The sequence below is a fragment of the Protobothrops mucrosquamatus genome, unplaced genomic scaffold (genome assembly GCF_001527695.2).
Source record: "Protobothrops mucrosquamatus isolate PMUCROS unplaced genomic scaffold, P.Mucros_1.0 scaffold1127, whole genome shotgun sequence".
NCBI lineage: Eukaryota > Metazoa > Chordata > Lepidosauria > Squamata > Viperidae > Protobothrops > Protobothrops mucrosquamatus.
Genome location: NW_015387345.1, coordinates 181,893 through 187,892, shown reverse-complemented (window position 1 = coordinate 187,892; position 6,000 = coordinate 181,893). Strand labels below are relative to the sequence as shown.

General features: G+C 39.5%; 1 protein-coding gene across 1 annotated transcript in view; it reads right to left on the bottom strand.

The window, feature by feature from the left end:
* LMO3 (LIM domain only 3) overlaps positions 1-6,000 on the bottom strand; it is a 94,839-nt gene that overhangs the window by 2,228 nt on the left and 86,611 nt on the right. The gene's annotated exons all lie outside the window — the stretch shown is intronic.

Here is a 6,000-nt window from a genome sequence, read left to right as displayed (position 1 = left end):
GTTCCAGCTTGCGGGACTGGCCTAAGGGATTTTAAAGGGGTTTTAATTACTTTTAATTAGATCACAGTTAAATATTTCGTTTTAATTAATTTTAACAGGGGTTTTGTATTTTTTGTATTTTAATTGATTGTTAGCCGCCCTGAGTCCGAAAGGAGAAGGGCGGGATATAAATGTAATTAAATAAATAAATAAATAAATATTAATTTTTCAAAGCTCAAAAAAATGTAAACCCAAGATACGTTGACTAGGGTTCTTTATGTCCCTTTTCTAATACAAGAAAAGCAGCTGCAGACACACAAGACAGAAGGGCAGGATCAATGGGCTCACCCCAATTTTCTCATTTAGGGAACCATTACATGGCTGAATTCACACCAATGTCAGATTTAGAAGGGCAAGGCCCTAAACTATAAAAAGCTTGTAGGCCCCTTGTTAAAATGTTACACTAGAAAGGCTAACTAATAGGGCCTTGGGCTACTACAAAAATAAATAAATAAATAAATAAAAACATACAGTATATATGCCTTTGAGTTATGAAATAGCAAAGTATTTAAAGTGAGAAATACAAATTAGTTTCAAATGAATGCATTTGCTGATTACACATTTATCATTTGGCTGGCTTGATCTCCTCGTGTAGCATGCCCTAGAAACAGCAGTTAAATATACAGTAATTCTTAAAATAGTTTTTAAGATACATTAATAAGTGCGCAAAACGCTGACAAAATAAGTAAGCAGGATCACTTTAGTTAATAGAAGTAATAACGGACTTGTTTGCAAAATCAGAAACCGGTATTCTGAGATTTCACAATGCCCCAAGCTGTAGATACATTATGTTACGTTGATATAAATTAACCACAATTAGTTGGGTTCATACAACATGCGGAACTCTAACCAAACAAATCCCTTTATGGCTCGGTGAGATGTGAGCTTAAGAATATAAGTGAAGAAGAAAGAGCATACTCAGTTGTGGCTAAAATGTACTAACTGGGAGAAGTCATAAGCCAAAATAATAAATAATAAACAGGAATAATTTTATAGTGAAAGCAAATGTCCAGGAAACTAGATGGAATGATATATCTGATGTTATCTATCTACCTACCACTAGCATGACGTGATGCCACGGAACTGAGGTCCATGTCACCATGTGGGCTACAGGAGAGCAGGCATCGAAAGCTTTGTAGGGTTCCTTCTACCCACGTCTTTTTCAATCCAAAATTGGGGTTCAAAAGAGGTTACATAAATTGGCCTTTTTACAGAAACCCAAACTATCTGTAGCATGGTGTTTACAATGGGTTTATTTTATTTTATTTTATTGAGTAATCTCTTTAAATGCAGTCTGGAGAGGAGAGGGGACCATCCCCCAGACACAGCCAGGGTCCTTCAGCATACAGAAGAATTTAGCTAATGAATGATGCTATTGGGGGTGGCGGAGTCCTAATCGGTTTGTTACAAGGGCTCCATCTATAAAAACATCCTTTGGAGGAACTGCCTGCTGCAGTCCAATTAAATAAAAAAAGAGTCACCCAAATGAACTTTTTTTTTTTTTTTTTTGCATTGAAGGGGACAGATGAGAACGCCTTTGCTTCAGCTAATTACCCATCTTGGTTTAGAAAGCATTCTTTAATTTGGCCTTGGATTGCAATGTCCTTTCTGCCCCCCTTGGATAATCTTCTAAACCGCAACATTTTGGACCCAATTAAGAGCCGAAATAAATGCATGCATTGTTTACAGTACATTGAACAACAGAGTAGCTATGGGAATAGGCTGTATATGTACTTAATTGCAACAATTTAACCTCCAAATAGCAGTGTCTGGTGTAGCTGACCCAGGAAAAGTACACAGAATTATACGCGTTGACCTGCCCAACCTCTGATAGCGGCTCCCTCGTTTTTTATTAGTCAGTCACTCTCTAATGATGCTGGAAGCCGAAATCTGAGGGAATTGTCAACGAGTAAATTGTATACTGAAAAGAGGCCTTTAATGCTTTGTGAAGTTGTGAGGTTTTAAATGGAACAGCAGTTGGACTGATTTACATTTGTAAAGATTGGAATTCTAGACAAACAGCGAAGCCATTTATTTTCCAACTGGGTAGCTTTGGAAATTTATCCTTATGCTTGCTAAATAGAGAGAGAGAGAGAGGGAGAAAATAGTGTAATAAAAAAAGTGAATTGAAAAGAATTAGCTCGGCTCCCGAAGGAAAATTGGACTGTTTATTTGTGGACTTTCACTCTCTCCCCCCCCAACCCCCCCTCCAAACTTCACCTCCACATTCCTTTCTCTTCCCGTCTTTCTTCCATCTGTGGATTTAAACCCGCTCTTTATAAACACAGATTATAAAGTGATCCTGAAAATGCAGGAGTTATTTATGAACAAATCAGTTTCACCAAATGCGTCTTATTTCCCAAATTTGTGGTCTGCTGCAGCCCATTTTTATATTTCATTATATTTCTTAGGGAACAAAGATAAAAGAGCGAACAAGGAAGCAAATCTTCTTATACAATTTATCCCTTCTCTTTCTTTTGTGTCTGGGTGAACACTGCTTGTCCTTTGCAAAAACAGTCAGGTTCTCCTCTAATTTTGTCACCCTTTGAGGAAATATTCGTCCCACCCATGTGTGGTTGAGATAAAAGCGATCCATGAAGATGCACAACCATCATCTAAATATAAAACGTGGAAGGCAAAGTGTGATATCCCATTCTTTCTACTGATTCCATCTCCATCGCTCCTGCTAGAAAAAAAAACGGAGAGGTTGAGCGATTCTTTCACATCATTCAGTGGGCAGAAAGACAAAAACACAACAGGAGTTTCATCTCTGCCTTGACAAGCACCATGGTGGAAGATAGTACAAGAACGCCATTTCTCTGTAAAGTCAGGGTGCCGTCGGCCAGACAGTGCCGGCTGACGACCCCCAGGGGGAGGGCCTTCTCGGTGGGAGCTCCCACCCTCTGGAACGAACTACCCCCAGAGATCCGGGTGATCCCGGATCTCCCTTCCTTCCGCCGCGCCCTTAAGACATGGCTATTTCAACTAGCAGGACTGGCCTAAGGGGTAATTTTTAGCGGGGTTTTAAATATAATTTTAAAATAACAAGGCCAATCTAATATTTCTTTTTAATTATGTTTTAATGATAGTATTTTGGTATTTTTTGTATTTGTTTTTATCAGGCTGTTAGCCGCCCTGAGTCCGCAAGGAGAAGGGCGGGGTAAAAATCCAATAAATAAATAAATAAATAAATAAATAAATAAATAAATAAAGTCCACTGATGAAGTCCATCAGAGCCAAGGCTCGTAGGGCTGAAGTAGGCAGAATTTTTACCACAGCTCTCTCTCCCCCCCAAATCTAATTAAGTTTCCTACCCATGCACGTTCACAGGGGAGAACAGCTAAAAAAAAAAGCCAAGCAAGGGTTGACTGATTTATATTTAGGAGACAGCTAAGAAATCCCAAAGGAGTAGTCTAGACTGAGAAGCTGAAAAAGCACCTCAGAAGAAGTCTACGGCAAGCCAGGATCCTAATGTTACCCGCATAATCAGCAGGAGCCAAGCACAACTCGCGGAAGGTGTTACCTTTTTCCCCAGCCAAAGGAAGCGCTTGCAAAGTCTATTTCAAGATCATATCGAAAAAAGGGAGTCTGTGCAGTGGCCTCTTTTCACTTCACGTCCTATCAACTGAAGCAGTGGAGCAGCGTTAGCAATTCTAGCAACTGGAGCAGTGCTAGCGCTGAATAGGAAATGCTACAGCTGTACGTTGAATGAGAAATTCTGGGCCGTTATGCAGCCCTTCTTCCTGTTTTAAAACAAAAAAACCAGAACACTATTTGACATTCCAATCAAAATGGGCAGAAGTCTGGGTGAGGGATCGTAGGCTCTCCAGAACAAGGACAAATGGAAGGTCAAAAAAGTATCTCTTCAGCCATTTGAATAGTGGGTTCCTAATCTTCAGAAAACTCGTTGTATGTGGAGAAGACAACAGGAAATTAATTCCCTTTTAGTAAATCAGCTAATAAATACAGCTGTTTTGCAAACAGTTTTTAAACCAATTTCCTGGTGTGAACCTCATGAGAAACCTGGTTGACAGGCAAGTTTGTGAAGACTGCAGGTGAAGAGAAATAAAGGGAAGGGGGTTAGAATAAGACTCTTTTGCCACCAATAAATCTGGACTTAAATTAAGACTACCACCACCTATCTAGTCCATCACATATAAACCTTGAAGTTTCCAGTTTCTACTTTTTCATTTAAAACTTCTACCCTTATAAAGTAAGTCTCCACCATGCATTTTGACTTGAAGGTTTTGTGTTTTTGTGGGATGAAAAATTAACAAGAGACTGTTAATGGTGGTTCTTGCCTTCAATGAAGCCTTAAAAATAGCAAATCCCTAATTTTCAAATCATAAAAACCCTAATCTTTAGTAGTTTTCTTCGTACATTTTGTCTTATTTATCTTCCAACAAGCTCGGATTGGGACCTACTGTATGAAGGCAATACAGCTGCAGTTCACAAAAACTCAGCCCGTTTTGTTAGAAAAGATGTCCTGATTTTTTGCTACAATAAATTAACAGGTCCCTCTGCCGATGTCTATGCAAAAAGGAGATTAACAAACAAAACAAAATTGATCCAGCTCCCCTTGCCTACAACTTACTGTAACTTCATGTCTTATGCTTAAAACTAATTATAATAAAATAAATTCTCAACATGTCTACAAGGATGAGCTGAAAGGCTTTAAAAGCAGATGTTTCTTTAAAAAGCCAACAGCCCAGGAGGCATGATTCTGCAAGTGAAGAAATGGAGTGCCTCAACCAAGATATATTTTTTTAAAAGCCACAGTAACAGCAGCTTGACTGACTGTAGTTTCAAATACACCACAGCCTGAGTTGTAGGATTCACCCAAACCTGGAGCTGCTTTCCAATGGAGGTCTCTATTTACCGGTATATTTTCATTCTCATTCTAAGCCAGGGGTCTTCAAACTTGGCCCTTTTATGACTTGTGGACTTCAACTCCCAGAATTCCTCAGCCAGCGTGCCTGGCTGAGGAATTCTGGGAGTTGAAGTCCACAAGTCATAAAAGGGCCAAGTTTGAAGACCCCTGTTCTAAGCCATGGGAGAGTTTATAAAACCACATTCTAGGGTTTATATAAATTTTAATCTGGCTTAGAGCCAAGTGTGGCTGCAAGGTATCGCTGGGATGGTATGGTCAAAACTCTATCTGTTTTTTGTGCCTGATTTTGATCATATCATCATTTTGACCAGGGGTCTTCAAACGTGGCCCTTTTATGATTCATGGACTTCAACTCCCAGAATTCCTCAGCCAGGCATGCTGGCTGAGGAATTCTGGGAGTTGAAGTCCACAAGTCATAAAAGGGCCACGTTTGAAGACCCCTGGATCTTGACTTTTGTGGACCATACCTTAATAATAATAATAATAATAATAATAATAATAATAATAATAATAATAAAGTTGGAAGGGACCTTGGAGGTCATCTAGTCCAACCCCCTGCTCAGGCAGGAAACCCTATACCATTTCAGACAAATGGCTGTCCAGTCTTGTGGTGTATGGCGAAAGTCTGGGAAGAATTTGCATTCGAATCCACAGCAATTTATAGCATACCACTGGTCCCTGCCTTGTCTCACTTGAAATTTCTACTATCAGCATGATCTGGCCATGATCTACAAGAATGGGTGGTTTGTGGTATTTCTTCCCAGTTTGGAACTCTCCTTTTTTGCATTTGAAGAGGAAACGCTGAAGGTTTACAAAATTTAATCCCTGCTTTGGTAGCAGAAGCCATAGCCACCACAGGAATTTCCTCTTTTTAGAAGGTAACAATCCAACCTCTTTTCTTTCCCAAGCCTGAAAAAGCGTTGCCCCATCTTTGGACTGAACTGAAGAAGCTTCTTGGATGAGAAGTGAAGTGTCTTTGAGGAAAAACAAAGTCCAGTTGCCTTTGGGATAACCATGACCTGGATGACTGAGAATCTCCATAAACATTTTGTCCAGAGGGTATCAAAAAT